Here is a 17,933-nt window from a genome sequence, read left to right as displayed (position 1 = left end):
GGTGAAGAAATTTCTTGGTGAGGAATTTGTTTCCAGATTTTTGCAATATTCCCTGACTATCAGTGGAGCATCCTTTTAACCTCAAAAATAGTTGTTGGTTGAATTCAGTGACCTGATATGCAAATCGTCTTCAAAGTTTAAGTCAATCGGATGAAAATTGAGGATTTTAGAAATTTGAAAAAGTGGTTGAACTTTGACCTTTTGCATATGTTGACCTTTTGACCTCAAAAATATATAGGATTTTGTCGGACCACGAACTCTACTATTTGGTGAAGTTTCGTGAAGATCGGTTTCAAATTGTGACCTGTAGGCAAGTATAAGTGAGCAGACACACAAACACAGAAAGACACACAAACAAACAGACAAACCGGAGTGATCAACATACCTGCAAAAAAAAAAAAAAAACAATTCTTGCCAAGTAACAAACAAACAGAGGTGAAAACATCATTTCCATCCACATTCGGTGGCGGAAGTAATAACGAAGAATGTGACAAATACATGTGATTTCAGCTACAAGGAATGAATTCTGTACATTTTATGTTCACCTGCTTTATTTACATACATGTCAGATGTAAAGCTTCATGTAGCAGCTGATCATATAATATTCTGTAAAAAAATGTAAAAAAATCCTACAGGAGATGATCCTCCGGGTTGTGCATCCAGAAAGTATTCAAGGATATAGAAAGGGGAATAACATAACATACAGGATTTTACAGCAGACCCCCTACGGTCATCAAGCCTCTGGGTCCCCTGGGGCATGAGTTGGGATAGCGATGACATTTCACAAGATGTCGGACAAGCACGTTGCAATAAACGCTTACTCTGTGACTCTGTCCCTGCAGCAAATGGTTTCGTGCACTCGAATCCTGAACCGCTATGAGCAGGATCCGACCTCCTGTGATTTAAACCCTGCGGGTCACAGTGGTCTTTGTAAGAGAGACATTCTTTGTAACACTCTTTGTGTTCTTTGTAACACACAGTAGACACTTTGTAAGAGGAACGTGTCTTTGTAAGAGAGACAAATTGTATATACACGTGTATGTACATATCTATATACTGTATGTACGAGTATCTTTGTAAGAGAGACAAATTGTATATACACGTGTATGTACATATCTATATACTGTATGTACGAGTATCTTTGTAAGAGAGACAAATTGTATATACACGTGTATGTACATATCTATATATTGTATGTACGAGTATCTTTGTAAGAGAGACAAATTGTATATACACGTGTATGTACATATCAATATACTGTATGTACGAGTATCTTTGTAAGAGAGACAAATTGTATATACACGTGTATGTACATATCTATATACTGTATGTACGAGTATCTTTGTAAGAGAGACAAATTGTATATACACGTGTATGTACATATCTATATACTGTATGTACGAGTATCTTTGTAAGAGAGACAAATTGTATATACACGTGTATGTACATATCTATATACTGTATGTACGAGTATCTTTGTAAGAGAGACAAATTGTGTACATATATACACGTGTATTATGTACATATCTGTATATTTATGTATGTGCGAGTACATTTGTCGAGTCCACTAGTCCAATCTCAATTCATGACATTGTGGCGGACACAAAAGCCCACTGGCGTGGTGACATCATTCCGCGCACCAAGTGGGCGGTGGCCACGCACCAGGGGTAGGCGTGGCCTCATGATATACACCGGGCGCCCAGCCCGGGACAGTACAGTGTTACAGTGTAGTCTTACAATAAAGACATTTATATGTTACCGCTTGTCCGCTTCCTCCTTGCTCACAAGCAGCGCGCGTAACGCCGCGCTTTACTGGTGACCCTCGACGTTGGATCTGCTGGAGCGATCCTTCCACACGCGACGCCATCGCCATGGCCGACTTCGTCAAACTTCCGGAATTTTGGGACGCTCAGGCCGAAGTCTGGTTCGTCCAGGCCGAAGCCCAATTTCAGCTTCGGCGCCTCACCGGCGATGACACGCGCTATTGCCACGTCGTCGCCTCCCTCGGGCCCGGCACGGCCGCTCGAGTTGTGTCCGTCCTTCGCCACCCACCGAACGGCCACAAGTACGAGGCACTCAAGCGGCTACTCCTAGCCACGTTCGGCCTTACGGACGACGCACGGGCCGACCGCCTCCTGGATCTCCCCGAGCTCGGTGAGACGCGCCCGTCGGTCCGAATGGACCATATGCTGTCACTGTTGGGCGACGAAGCCCCCGGTTCGCTATTCCGGGCGCTTTTCCGGCGCCAACTTCCAGCGCAGGTCCGCCTCGCGTTGGCCGGGACCGAGCTAACGGAACCCCGAGCATTGGCGGCCGAGGCGGACAGGTACTTCGCCGCTTCGGACATGCGGGCGAGCGTCGGCGTGGCCGTCACGGCCCTCGACGCTGATGTTCAGCAGCATGTTCCACAGCATCAGCTTCTACAGCACGCTGATGTTCAGCAGCATGCTGATACGCACCTCGTGAACGCCGCCACGCCCCGCCCACCGCCGCGGCGAAAACCGCCACCGCGGGGAAACCCGCCAACTCCACCGGCCTGGCGGAGCCAGCCGCGCTCCTCCAGCTCCACCACCTGGTGCTGGTTCCACGCCAAGTTCGGCCACGAAGCTCGGCGGTGTCATCCGCCGTGCTCCTTCAACGGGTCGGGAAACGCCCGGGCCGGCGCTCAATAGTGGCGATGAGCGCCGGCCATTCGAACAGCCTGCTGTTCATAACGGACACCTTCTCCAGGCGCCGTTACCTGTGCGACACGGGAGCGCAGGTGAGTGTCATTCCCGCCGGCACGTCAGACAAGCACGCCGCGGGTGGGGGCCCCGCGCTGCTTGCCGCGAACGGGACGCCCATCCGTACGTACGGAAAACGCTGCCTCTCTCTGCGGTTTGGAGGGCAGGTTTTCCGATGGACGTTCGTCACCGCCGACGTGCCCATGGCACTGCTTGGCGCGGACTTCCTGTGCGCTAATGGGCTCCTGGTCGACGTCAAGCGCAGACGGCTTGTCCAGGCCGAGACGTTCAGCTCGCTCGCTTGTGCGTTGCCCAGCTCAACGAGCGGCTTGCCAAGCGGCTTGCCGAACGATTCGGTTCCGGCCACGTTGGTCTGTACGCTTCCGGCAGCGGACGCATTCACCCGCCTCCTCGCCGGCTTCCCGGCCCTCACGCGGCCCACCTTCTCGGCGGGGGCCGTCAAGCACGGGGTGGCCCATCACATCCCCACCGTCGGGCCACCGGTCTACGCCCGGGCACGCCGCCTAGAGCCGACGAAGCTGGCGGTGGCAAAAGCGGAGTTCGCTACCCTGGAGCGACTCGGCATCGTTCGGCGCTCAGAGAGCGCTTGGGCGTCGCCGCTGCACATCGTGCCGAAGCCCGGCGGGGGATGGCGACCGTGCGGGGACTATCGCCGTCTCAATGACGCCACGACTCCCGACCGCTACCCCGTCCCCCACATTCAGGACTTTTCCGCCCGTTTGGCGGGCAGGTCCTTCTTCTCGAAGGTGGACCTCATACGCGGCTACCATCAGGTCCCCGTCAGGCCGGAGGACGTCCCGAAGACGGCGGTCATCACGCCATTCGGACTCTTCGAGTTCTTGCGCATGCCCTTCGGTCTGAAGAATGCGGCTCAGGCGTTCCAGCGACTGATGGACAGCGTCCTGCGCGACTTGGATTTTGTCTACGTTTACCTGGACGATATCCTCGTCGCCAGCGCGTCCCGCGAAGAGCACCTACGCCACCTCCGCACGCTCTTCGAACGCCTGGGCCAGCATGGCCTGATTGTGAACCCCGCAAAGTGCCGGTTCGGCGCCGCCACAATCGATTTTCTGGGGCACCGTGTCACCAGGCACGGAGCCGTCCCCCTACCGGCCAAGGTGGAGGCGGTGAAGGGGTTTCCACGCCCCCGCCCGATCAGAGGGCTGCAGGAGTTCCTGGGCATGGTGAACTTTTACCATCGGTTCCTGCCCCGTATCGCCCAGCTCCTGCGCCCCCTGCACGAAGCTCTCCGAGGTAAGCCGGGCAAAGGCGACGTTACCTGGACTGAGCAGATGGACACGGCGTTCACGGGCGCGAAGCTCGCCTTGGCTAACGCCACCATGCTCGCGCACCCGGCGCCCGATGCACCGATCGCCCTCACCACCGATGCCTCGGACTACGCGGTGGGCGCAGTGCATGAGCAATGGGTGCGTGGAGCTTGGCAACCGCTGGCGTTCTTTAGCCGGCAGCTTCGCCCGCCCGAACGCCGTTACAGTACCTTCGACCGCGAGTTGCTCGGACTTCACTTGGCGGTCAGGCACTTCCGCCATCTGCTCGAGGGCCGGGCGTTCACTGCCTTCGTCGACCACAAGCCGCTGATCTTTGCGATGGGCAAAGTCACCGAGCCGTGGTCGGCCCGGCAGCAGCGTCACCTCTCGGCCGTGTCCGAGTACACGACGGACATCCAGCACGTCGCGGGGAAGGACAACCCGGTGGCGGATTGCCTTTCCCGGGCCGTCGCCCACGCAGTCCACCTCGGCATCGACTATGCCCGGATGGCAGCGGACCAGGCCGCTGACCCCGACGTCCAGGCCTTGCGGACCGCCGTCATGGGCCTCCGCGTCACCGAGGTGCCGTTTGACGGCGCGGGCGCGGCCCTCTTGTGCGACGTCTCCCTCGGGCGTCCTCGCCCCATCGTGCCCGCGGGCTGGCAGCGCCAGGTGTTTGACGCCATCCACGGCCTGTCCCACCCGGGCGCGAGGGCCTCCCAAAGGCTGATCGCCGACAAGTTCGTCTGGCATGGCCTCCGGAAGGCCGTCCGCGGCTGGGCCAGGACGTGCCTCGCGTGCCAGCGCGCCAAGGTGCACCGGCACACCCAGGCCCCGTTGGCCCCGTTCACGGTGCCGGAACGCCGGTTTGACCACGTCCACGTGGACCTGGTGGGACCTCTGCCCCCCTCGCGGGGTTTCACCTACGTCCTCACCATGGTGGACCGCACCACCCGGTGGCCGGAGGCCGTGCCCTTGGCGTCGACAACGGCGGCCGATGTCGCGCAGGCTTTCATCGCCACCTGGGTCGCCCGGTTCGGCGCCCCCTCAGACATCTCATCCGACCGCGGCCCCCAGTTCACCTCGGAGCTCTGGGGGGCGGTTGCGCAGGGGCTCGGGGTCCGGCTGCACCGAACCACGGCCTACCACCCCCAGGCTAACGGCCTGTGTGAGCGATTTCACCGCTCATTGAAGGCCGCGCTCCGGGCCACCCTCCGCGACGGCGGCTGGGTCGACAGGCTCCCCTGGGTCCTGCTGGGCCTCCGGACGGCGCCCAAGGAGGACCTGCGCGCATCCGCGGCGGAATTGGTCTTCGGGCAACCGCTGCGGGTGCCGGGCGAGTTCCTCCCCGACTCCACGGCACCATGGTCCGCGGCACAGCAGCGCTCCGCTCTGCAAGAGACCGCCCAGAGGTTCGCCCCGGTGCCAACGGCATGCCACGGGCACCCACCGACGCACGTCGCCCCGGAGCTTCGCACGGCGGAGTACGTCTTCGTCCGCCACGATGCCCATCGGACACCACTGCGGCCCCCGTACGACGGGCCTTTCCGCGTGCTGGAGACCGGGGCGAAGCACTTCACCCTGGACATCGGCGGTACTCCTGACCGCGTTTCGGTAGACCGCCTCAAGCCGGCCCACCTCGATGTGGACCATCCACCGCCAGTGGCCCGACCCCCACGTCGGGGCCGCCCTCCTGCGGGCGGACCCCCGGCACCGCCCAGCCCCGCCGCCACGCCGCCCCCCGGTCCTGCACCCATCCCAGGGGCAGCCAGGGGCATCCCACCTGGCATCCCTGCACCCCGGACGCCGCCGATCGCCAGGGGGCGCTTCGGCCGGGTCATTCGTCTGCCCCGCAAACTGGCCCTCCAGGTGCGCGGGAATTCTGGGGGGGCGCGTGTGGCGGACACAAAAGCCCACTGGCGTGGTGACATCATTCCGCGCACCAAGTGGGCGGTGGCCACGCACCAGGGGTAGGCGTGGCCTCATGATATACACCGGGCGCCCAGCCCGGGACAGTACAGTGTTACAGTGTAGTCTTACAATAAAGACATTTATATGTTACCGCTTGTCCGCTTCCTCCTTGCTCACAAGCAGCGCGCGTAACGCCGCGCTTTAACATATTTAGTGTAATGGTGTCTCCAAATCAATCAATCAATCAATCAATCAATTAATCGGTTTAATACAAAAAGACTTTCGCACCCAGAGGCTGAATAAAAGTCAATTTACAAATATTTCAGGGATAAGAACAAAAAACAAAATTGGCTCAAACATAAAATGGCAAAATAAATAAAATAAAATTACCGTCAAACGAAGAAAGAAACACAAATATCAAACATAACACAATAGGCGTCAAACTCATTAACACAAGGACCACATCCAAGTCTTATTAACAAGGGGGGAATAAAAAGGGGGAATAAAAAGGGGGAATAAAAAGGGGGATTAAAAAGGGGGATTAAAAAGGGATTAAAAAGGGGGATTAAAAAGGGGATTAAAAAGGGGGATTAAAAAGGGGATGAAAAAGGGGGATTAAAAAGGGGATTAAAGAGGGGGATTAAAAAGGGGATTAAAAAGGGAGATTAAAAGGGGGATTAACTGGGGGATTTAAAGGGGGGTTAAAAAGGGGATAAAAAGAGGGATTAAAAAGAGGGATTAAAAAAGGGGATTAAAAAGGGGATTAAAAGGGGGATTAAAAAGGGGGATTAAAAAGGGGTATTAAAAAGAGGGATTAAAAAGGGGGATTAAAAAGAGGGATTAAAAGGGGGATTAAAAAGGGGATTAAAAAGGAGGATTTAAAGGGGGGTTAAAAAGGGGTATTAAAAAGAGGGATTAAAAAGGGGGATTAAAAAGAGGGATTAAAAGGGGGATTAAAAAGGGGATTAAAAAGGAGGATTTAAAGGGGGGTTAAAAAGGGGATCTCTGTGTGAACCAATCTCTGTGTATGTTTGATTTTAAGAGTTATTGCTCCTTGGTGGAGGAGCCAATGTCTGTGTATGTTTGATTTTAAGAGTTATTGCTCCTTGGTGGAGGAGCCATTCTCTGTGTATGTTTGATTTTAAGAGTTATTGTTCCTTGGTGGAGGGAGCCAATCTCTGTGAATGTTTGATTTTAAGAGTTATTGTTCCTTGGTGGAGTGAGCCAATCTTTGTGTATGTTTGATTTTAAGAGTTATTGCTCCTAGGTGGAGGGAGCCAATCTCTGTGTATGTTTAATTTTAAGAGTTATTGCTCCTAGGTGGAGCAGCCAATGTCTGTGTATGTTTGATTTTAAGAGTTATTGCTCCTAGGTGGAGGAGCCAATGTCTGTGTATGTTTGATTTTAAGAGTTATTGCTCCTTGGTGGAGGGAGCCAATCTCTGTGTATGTTTAATTTTAAGAGTTATTGCTCCTAGGTGGAGGAGCCATTGTCTGTGTATGTTTGATTTTAAGAGTTATTGCTCCTTGGTGGAGTGAGCCAATGTCTGTGTATGTTTGATTTTAAGAGTCATTGCTCCTTGGTGGAGGGAGCCAATCTTTGTGTATGTTTGATTTTAAGAATCATTGCTCCTTGGTGGAGGGAGCCAATCTCTGTGTATGTTTGATTTTAAAATTTATTGCTCCTAGGTGGAGGAGCCAATGTCTGTGTATGTTTGATTTTAAGAGTTATTGCTCCTTGGTGGAGTGAGCCAATCTCTGCATATGTTTGATTTTTAAGAGTTATTGCTCCTTGGTGGAGTGAGCCAAACTTTGTGTATGTTTGATTTTAAGAGTTATTGCTCCTTGGTGGAGGGAGCCAAACTTTGTGTATGTTTGGTTTTAAGAGTTATTGCTCCTTGGTGGAGGGAGCCAATGTCTGTGTATGTTTAATTTTAAGGGTTATTGCGCCTAGGTGGAGGAGCCAATGTCTGTGTATGTTTGATTTTAAGAGTTATTGCTCCTTGGTGGAGGAGCCAATCTTTGTGTATGTTTGATTTTAAGAGTTATTGCTCCTAGGTCGAGGGAGCCAATCTCTGTGTATGTTTGATTTTAAGAGTTATTGCTCCTAGGTGGAGGAGCCAATGTCTGCGTATGTTTGATTTTAAGAGTTATTGCTCGTTGGTGGAGTGAGCCAATCTTTGTGTATGTTTGATTTTAAGAGTTATTGCTCGTTGGTGGAGTGAGCCAATCTTTGTGTATGTTTGATTTTAAGAGTTAATGCTCCTAGGTGGAGGAGCCAATGTCTGTGTATGTTTGATTTTAAGAGTTATTGCGCCTAGGTGGAGGAGCCTATCTTTGTGTATGTTTGATTTTAAGAGTTATTGCTCCTTGGTGGAGGAGCCAATCTCTGTGTATGTTTGATTTTAAGAGTTATTGCTCCTTGGTGGAGTGAGCCAATCTTTGTGTATGTTTGATTTTAAGAGTTATTGCTCCTGGGTGGAGTGAGCCAATCTTTATGTATGTTTGATTTTAAGAGTTATTGCTCCTTGGTGGAGTGAGCCAATGTCTGTGTATGTTTGATTTTAAGAGTTATTGCTCCTTGGTGGAGGGAGCCAATCTCTGTGTATGTTTGATTTTAAGAGTTGTTGCTCCTAGGTTTTGGGAGCCAATCTCTGTGTATGTTTGATTTTAAGAGTTATTGCTCCTTGGTGGAGGGAGCCAAACTTTGTGTATGTTTGGTTTTAAGAGTTATTGCTCCTTGGTGGAGGGAGCCAATGTCTGTGTATGTTTAATTTTAAGGGTTATTGCGCCTAGGTGGAGGAGCCAATGTCTGTGTATGTTTGATTTTCTTCCTACCTTTGTCTTTGTCTTCATGCTCGTCCGATCGTCTTTGTGATTTCCCCCATTGAGTACCTGTGGCACGATTTGGCCAATGCTTTATGAATCGGGTTTAGTCTTTGTTAATGGCTCGAACTTCGGACTGCTAACCCGCTCGGCAGATAACATCTCGAACTGTGGTTCGAGCAGAAGTTATTCCCTCGTTCCCGGCTGGCGGTAGTAATTAGGTACATAGCGAACCCCTAGGCCTAACAAACCCTACCTACCGTCGGTCCGGGAAGGACGTTGTAGCTTCAGGATCGGAGACGGCCAGTGCAAATAGAAGGGGGATTAACCCCCCCCCCTTGCTAAGGGGGAGCGCCGTCCCCGTTTCCGTAACAATATACTGTTATGAAATCAGAAATAGGGAGATTAAAACGTTTCATTTGTCGCAAAAAGTCGAGTTTTCTGTTGAAGGTTTTACACAAGGCCTAACCTTGAGTGTCCCATTTCAGGTTTTCTTCCACATGGATGTGGATGCCGAACAGTTTAACACAATCTGTTTGATTAATATCTGAGTCTCCGATATGAAAACCTCGGCACCTCGGCTGGGAGTCTTTGAAAACATGTGATCATGAGTTGGCATTTACTAGTATTGAGATTCATATTGTTTTTAAATGACCATTCTGGAGACAGCCAAGTTGTTTCTGCATGCGACTCGTATGTTCAGTGGCATTATAAGTTTGACAAAAGATCATGTCATAAACATACTTATTGTGTGAAACTTGACGATACCCAGAAACAGTCATTTATCAAGGCTAGGAAAGCAAGCGGACCAGTTTTTGTGCCTTGAGGAACCCCAGCATTGGTTATTTCCCATGTGGAAACTTCGCCGTTGCACCGTACAGCCTTCCATTAGATAAAACATAGGGGCAATACACCTGGCGCTCACCTGGTGGAATAAACAGTATACTGCACCTACTAAAGGTAATTTAAACCAATATCAATGGTTGCTAGAAGACAGGGCAGCATGTAGAATCATACTAACATAATCATCAGACTTTAAATGAACAAATAAAAAAATACCTATTTTTGGGGGCAGCCCCCCCCCCCCCCACCTTGACCCTGATTAGACCACCTTAGACCCTGTTTTATTAAATGCCAGGAAAAATCCCATCGGCGGTTTCAGAGAAGAGGTTTCAAGTGTTTACGGATGGACTGACTGACTGACTGACGGACTGACTGACTGATTGACAGACTGACTGACGGACTGACGGACTGACGGACTGACGGACTGACTGACTGACTGACTGACGGACTGACTGACTGACTGACTGACTGACTGACGGACTGACTGACTGATTGACAGACTGACTGACGGACTGACGGACTGACGGACTGACGGACTGACTGACTGACGGACTGACTGACTGACTGACTGACTGACTGACGGACTGACTGACTGATTGACAGACTGACTGACGGACTGACGGACTGACAGACTGAAGGACTGACTGACGGACTGAATGACAGACTGACAGACTGAAGGACTGACTGACAGACTGACGAACTGACTGACAGACTGACGGACTGACTGACTGATTGACAGACTGACAGACGGACGGACTGACGGACTGACGGAATGACGGACTGACGGACTGACTGGCAGACTGACTGATGGACTGACGGAATGACGGACTGACTGAATGACGGACTGACGAACTGACGGACTGATGGCCTGAAGGACTGACTGACTGACGGAGTGGCGGTCTGACTGACTGACTGACAGAATGACGGAATGACGGACTGAAGGAATGACTGACTGGCAGACTGACGGAATGATGGACTGACAGACTGACTGACTGACAGACAGACTGACGGATGGACAGACTGATTGACAGACTGATGGACTGACTGACTGACTTACTGACTGACGGACGGACTGACGGACAATGCGCCATCATATAAGCTCCCCTGAACTTCGTTCCAGGTGAGCTAAAAACTACAAATCCATGGGATCATCGATGGTCTAACACCAATATTCATGTATTTATCAACAACAATGTGGTGCCTTTCACGATCAAATGCTTTAGAGAAGTCAGTAGCTACCAGGACTTAAGAATGGTGGAGTTTATCAGTTCCCTTAAAATATCATCCAGTATTTTAATTAAACAATGAATTGCAGACAAATCCTTAATAAAGCAAAACTGGTCAATGTCAATGGAATTCCTAATGTCCTCAAATATTCCACTTTTTTTTTGTATACAAGATCGAGGCTCGTGTAAGAGCTAACATTAATGACAAAAAAAAAAAAAAAAAAAAAAAAACGGACACATAAGACGAAATAAAGGGAGCGGGAGACAAGATGTGGAGAGAGGGGGAAGCACACGTACAACATTTGAGAGCAGGGACATCGAGAGATCTGTGGGAGGGAGCGGTTTGGGGGCAGTTTACAACAAACTCCTCAGAAACTTTGGAAAATAAGCATGTGAGTGAAATTGGATGCAGATTATCAAGATTTGGTGGTTGAGACTTTGGAACCGGTATAACATAATCCGATTTCCAAATGTCAGGTAATACACCTTCAGGGAGTGAGCAGGTGAATATTTCAGTAAGTGGGAAACACAATTCATATTCTTAATAATCCGAGGTGGAATACAGTCCGGTCCGCCACTCTTATTAATATTCAATTTCTTAAGTTTCTTAAAAACGTCCTGTGGAGACACTGAAGGGGATGGAGCAGCAGAAGGTAGGTAGGTAGGTAGGTAGGCAACTGGTTAGGATCGAGTTGCGGAATGTCCTGAGTCACGAAGATGAAACGTTGATTCACTCCTTTGGGAGCATCCTTCAGTGACATTCCCGACAAGGAATAACTTGTTTTGTTGTTGTGTCCAGGAAGTAATTTTATTCGAAGATCCCACTTTGTGAGGGTTAAACCTTTTCAATTTGCCAACGCTGGAGTCATAGAAAAGTCGCTTAGTGCGCTTTACTAATCTAATCTATTTTATTGGTAGCAACAAACAACAACAACAACAACAACAACAGTCGCCAAATAAATTAATTATTTACAACGAGAGAAAGGTTTTTGTCTTTTTGGAATGAGCGATTTAAATTGTAGTGTAAACCATGGTTAATCCTCTGAGTGAATGAGCGATTTAAATTGTGGTGTAAACCATGGTTTATCCTCTGAGTGAATGAGCGATTTAAATTGTGGTGTAAACCACGGTTTATCCTCTGAGTGAATGAGCGATTTAAATTGTGGTGTAAACCATGGTTAATCCTCTGAGTGAATGAGCGATTTAAATTTTGGTGTAAACCACGGTTTATCCTCTGACTTAATGAGCGATTTAAATTGTGGTGTAAACCACGGTTTATCCTCTGAGTGAATGAGCGATTTAAATTGTAGTGTAAACCATGGTTAATCCTCTGAGTGAATGAGTGATTTAAATTGTAGTGTAAACCACGGTTTATCCTCTGACTTAATGAGCGATTTAAATTGTGGTGTAAACCATGGTTAATCCTCTGAGTGAATGAGCGATTTAAATTGTGGTGTAAACCAAGGTTAATCCCCTGAGTGAATGAGCGATTAAATTGTGGTGTAAACCACGGTTTATCCTCTGAGTGAATGAGCGATTTAAATTGTGGTGTAAACCAAGGTTAATCCCCTGAGTGAATGAGCGATTAAATTGTGGTGTAAACCACGGTTTATCCTCTGAGTGAATGAGCGATTTAAATTGTGGTGTAAACCAAGGTTAATCCTCTGAGTGAATGAGCGATTTAAATTGTGGTGTAAACCATGGTTTATCCTCTGAGTGAATGAGCGATTTAAATTGTGGTGTAAACCAAGGTTAATCCTCTGAGTGAATGAGCGATTTAAATTGTGGTGTAAACCACGGTTAATCCTGAGCGATTTAAATTGTGGTGTAAACCAAGGTTAATCCTCTGAGTGAATGAGCGATTTAAATTGTGGTGTAAACCACGGTTAATCCTGAGCGATTTAAATTGTGGTGTAAACCACGGTTAATCCTGAGCGATTTAAATTGTGGTGTAAACCAAGGTTAATCCTCTGAGTGAATGAGCGATTTAAATTGTGGTGTAAACCATGGTTTATCCTCTGAGTGAATGAGCGATTTAAATTGTGGTGTAAACCAAGGTTAATCCTCTGAGTGAATGAGCGATTTAAATTGTGGTGTAAACCATGGTTAATCCTGAGCGATTTAAATTGTGGTGTAAACCATGGTTAATCCTCTGAGTGAATGAGCGATTTAAATTGTGGTGTAAACCATGGTTAATCCTCTGAGTGAATGAGCGATTTAAATTGTGGTGTAAACCAAGGTTTATCCTCTGAGTGAATGAGCGATTTAAATTGTGGTGTAAACCAAGGTTAATCCTCTGAGTGAATGAGCGATTTAAATTGTGGTGTAAACCAAGGTTAATCCTCTGAGTGAATGAGCGATTTAAATTGTGGTGTAAACCATGGTTTATCCTCTGAGTGAATGAGCGATTTAAATTGTGGTGTAAACCACGGTTAATCCTCTGAGTGAATGAGCGATTTAAATTGTGGTGTAAACCAAGGTTTATCCTCTGAGTGAATGAGCGATTTAAATTGTGGTGTAAACCAAGGTTAATCCTCTGAGTGAATGAGCGATTTAAATTGTGGTGTAAACCATGGTTTATCCTCTGAGTGAATGAGGGATTTAAATTGTGGTGTAAACCAAGGTTTATCCTCTGAGTGAATGAGGGATTTAAATTGTGGTGTAAACCACGGTTAATCCCCTGAGTGAATGAGCGATTTAAATTGTGGTGTAAACCACGGTTTATCCTCTGAGTGAATGAGCGATTTAAATTGTGGTGTAAACCACGGTTTATCCTCTGAGTGAATGAGCGATTTAAATTGTGGTGTAAACCACGGTTTATCCTCTGAGTAAAAACAAAACAAAAAACAAACAAACAAAAAAAAAAACGGTTTATCCTCTGACTGAATGAGCGATTTAAATTGTGGTGTAAACCACGGTTTATCCTCTGAGTGAATGAGCGATTTAAATTGTGGTGTAAACCACGGTTAATCCTCTGAGTGAATGAGCGATTTAAATTGTGGTGTAAACCACGGTTTATCCTCTGAGTGAATGAGCGATTTAAATTGTGGTGTAAACCACGGTTTATCCTCTGAGTGAATGAGCGATTTAAATTGTGGTGTAAACCACGGTTTATCCTATGACTTAATGAGCGATTTAAATTGTGGTGTAAACCATGGTTAATCCTCTGAGTGAATGAGCGATTTAAATTGTGGTGTAAACCACGGTTTATCCTCTGAGTGAATGAGCGATTTAAATTGTAGTGTAAACCACGGTTTATCCTCTGAGTGAATGAGCGATTTAAATTGTGGTGTAAACCACGGTTAATCCTCTGAGTGAATGAGCGATTTAAATTGTGGTGTAAACCACGGTTTATCCTCTGAGTGAATGAGCGATTTAAATTGTGGTGTAAACCACGGTTTATCCTCTGAGTGAATGAGCGATTTAAATTGTAGTGTAAACCACGGTTTATCCTCTGAGTGAATGAGCGATTTAAATTGTAGTGTAAACCAAGGTTAATCCTCTGACTGAATGAGCGATTTAAATTGTGGTGTAAACCAAGGTTAATCCTCTGAGTGAATGAGCGATTTAAATTGTGGTGTAAACCACGGTTTATCCTCTGAGTGAATGAGCGATTTAAATTGTAGTGTAAACCAAGGTTAATCCTCTGACTGAATGAGCGATTTAAATTGTGGTGTAAACCACGGTTAATCCTCTGAGTGAATGAGCGATTTAAATTGTGGTGTAAACCACGGTTTATCCTCTGAGTGAATGAGCGATTTAAATTGTGGTGTAAACCACGGTTTATCCTCTGAGTGAATGAGCGATTTAAATTGTGGTGTAAACCACGGTTTATCCTCTGAGTGAATGAGCGATTTAAATTGTGGTGTAAACCACGGTTTATCTTCTGAGTGAATGAGCGATTTAAATTGTGGTGTAAACCACGGTTTATCCTCTGAGTGAATGAGCGATTTAAATTGTGGTGTAAACCACGGTTTATCCTCTGACTTAATGAGCGATTTAAATTGTAGTGTAAACCAAGGTTAATCCTCTGACTGAATGAGCGATTTAAATTGTGGTGTAAACCACGGTTTATCCTCTGAGTGAATGAGCGATTTAAATTGTGGTGTAAACCACGGTTTATCCTCTGAGTGAATGAGCGATTTAAATTGTGGTGTAAACCATGGTTAATCCTCTGAGCGAATGAGCGATTTAAATTTTGGTGTAAACCAAGGTTTATCCTCTGAGTGAATGAGCGATTAAATTGTGGTGTAAACCATGGTTAATCCCCTGAGTGAATGAGCGATTTAAATTGTGGTGTAAACCATGGTTTATCCTCTGAGCGAATGAGCGATTTAAATTGTGGTGTAAACCACGGTTAATCCTCTGAGTGAATCAGCGATTTAAATTGTGGTGTAAACCATGGTTTATCCTCTGAGTGAATGAGGGATTTAAATTGTGGTGTAAACCAAGGTTTATCCTCTGAGTGAATGAGGGATTTAAATTGTGGTGTAAACCATGGTTTATCCTCTGAGTGAATGAGCGATTAAATTGTGATGTAAACCACGGTTTATCCTCTGAGTGAATGAGGGATTTAAATTGTGGTGAAAACCATGGTTTATCCTCTGAGTGAATGAGGGATTTAAATTGTGGTGTAAACCAAGGTTTATCCTCTGAGTGAATGAGGGATTTAAATTGTGGTGTAAACCACGGTTAATCCCCTGAGTGAATGAGCGATTTAAATTGTGGTGTAAACCACGGTTTATCCTCTGAGTGAATGAGCGATTTAAATTGTGGTGTAAACCATGGTTTATCCTCTGAGTGAATGAGGGATTTAAATTGTAGTGTAAACCAAGGTTTATCCTCTGAGTGAATGAGGGATTTAAATTGTGGTGTAAACCACGGTTAATCCCCTGAGTGAATGAGCGATTTAAATTGTGGTGTAAACCACGGTTTATCCTCTGAGTGAATGAGCGATTTAAATTGTGGTGTAAACCACGGTTTATCCTCTGAGTGAATGAGCGATTTAAATTGTGGTGTAAACCACGTTTAATCCTCTGAGTGAATGAGCGATTTAAATTGTGGTGTAAACCACGTTTAATCCTCTGACTTAATGAGCGATTTAAATTGTGGTGTAAACCACGGTTTATCCTTTGAGTGAATGAGCGATTTAAATTGTGGTGTAAACCATGGTTAATCTTCTGAGTGAATGAGCGATTTAAATTGTGGTGTAAACCAAGGTTTATCCTCTGAGTGAATGAGCGATTAAATTGTGGTGTAAACCATGGTTAATCCCCTGAGTGAATGAGCGATTTAAATTGTAGTGTAAACCAAGGTTTATCCTCTGAGCGAATGAGCGATTTAAATTGTGGTGTAAACCACGGTTAATCCTCTGAGTGAATCAGCGATTTAAATTGTGGTGTAAACCATGGTTTATCCTCTGAGTGAATGAGGGATTTAAATTGTGGTGTAAACCAAGGTTTATCCTCTGAGTGAATGAGCGATTTAAATTGTGGTGTAAACCAAGGTTTATCCACTGAGTGAATGAGGGATTTAAATTGTGGTGTAAACCAGGGTTTATCCTCTGAGTGAATGAGTGATTTAAATTGTGGTGTAAACCATGGTTTATCCTCTGATTGAATGAGCGATTTAAATTGTGGTGTAAACCATGGTTTATCCTCTGAGTGAATGAGCGATTTAAATTGTGGTGTAAACCATGGTTTATCCTCTGAGTGAATGAGCGATTTAAATTGTGGTGGAAATCACGGTTAATCCTCTGAGTGAATGAGCGATTTAAATTGTGGTGTAAACCACGGTTTATCCTCTGAGTGAATGAGCGATTTAAATTGTGGTGTAAACCACGGTTTATCCTCTGACTTAATGAGCGATTTAAATTGTAGTGTAAACCAAGGTTAATCCTCTGACTTAATGAGCGATTTCAATTGTAGTGTAAACCAAGGTTAATCCTCTGACTGAATGAGCGATTTAAATTGTGGTGTAAACCACGGTTTATCCTCTGAGTGAATGAGCGATTTAAATTGTGGTGTAAACCACGGTTTATCCTCTGAGTGAATGAGCGATTTAAATTGTGGTGTAAACCATGGTTAATCCTCTGAGCGAATGAGCGATTTAAATTTTGGTGTAAACCAAGGTTTATCCTCTGAGTGAATGAGCGATTAAATTGTGGTGTAAACCACGGTTAATCCCCTGAGTGAATGAGCGATTTAAATTGTGGTGTAAACCATGGTTTATCCTCTGAGCGAATGAGCGATTTAAATTGTGGTGTAAACCACGGTTAATCCTCTGAGTGAATGAGCGATTTAAATTGTGGTGTAAACCATGGTTTATCCTCTGAGTGAATGAGGGATTTAAATTGTGGTGTAAACCAAGGTTTATCCTCTGAGTGAATGAGGGATTTAAATTGTGGTATAAACCAAGGTTTATCCTCTGAGTGAATGAGCGATTTAAATTGTGGTGTAAACCAAGGTTTATCCTCTGAGTGAATGAGCGATTTAAATTGTGGTGTAAACCAAGGTTTATCCACTGAGTGAATGAGGGATTTAAATTGTGGTGTAAACCACGGTTTATCCTCTGAGTGAATGAGTGATTTAAATTGTGGTGTAAACCATGGTTTATCCTCTGAGTGAATGAGCGATTAAATTGTGGTGTAAACCAAGGTTAATCCTCTGACTTAATGGGCGATTTAAATTGTAGTGTAAACCAAGGTTAATCCTCTGACTGAATGAGCGATTTAAATTGTGGTGTAAACCACGGTTTATCCTCTGAGTGAATGAGCGATTTAAATTGTGGTGTAAACCACGGTTTATCCTCTGAGTGAATGAGCGATTTAAATTGTGGTGTAAACCATGGTTAATCCTCTGAGCGAATGAGCGATTTAAATTTTGGTGTAAACCAAGGTTTATCCTCTGAGTGAATGAGCGATTAAATTGTGGTGTAAACCACGGTTAATCCCCTGAGTGAATGAGCGATTTAAATTGTGGTGTAAACCATGGTTTATCCTCTGAGCGAATGAGCGATTTAAATTGTGGTGTAAACCACGGTTAATCCTCTGAGTGAATGAGCGATTTAAATTGTGGTGTAAACCATGGTTTATCCTCTGAGTGAATGAGGGATTTA

At 46.4% G+C, this 17,933-nt stretch overlaps 1 protein-coding gene across 1 annotated transcript in view; it reads left to right on the top strand.

Annotated features, from left to right (window-relative positions):
• Nucleotides 1-17,933, top strand: part of PDCD11 (programmed cell death 11) — a 698,902-nt gene that overhangs the window by 23,587 nt on the left and 657,382 nt on the right. The window lies entirely within an intron of this gene.

This window comes from Myxine glutinosa, chromosome 3 (genome assembly GCF_964187855.1).
Source record: "Myxine glutinosa chromosome 3, kmMyxGlut1.1, whole genome shotgun sequence".
Taxonomy (NCBI): domain Eukaryota; kingdom Metazoa; phylum Chordata; class Myxini; order Myxiniformes; family Myxinidae; genus Myxine; species Myxine glutinosa.
This window is presented reverse-complemented; position numbering and strand designations above follow the sequence as displayed.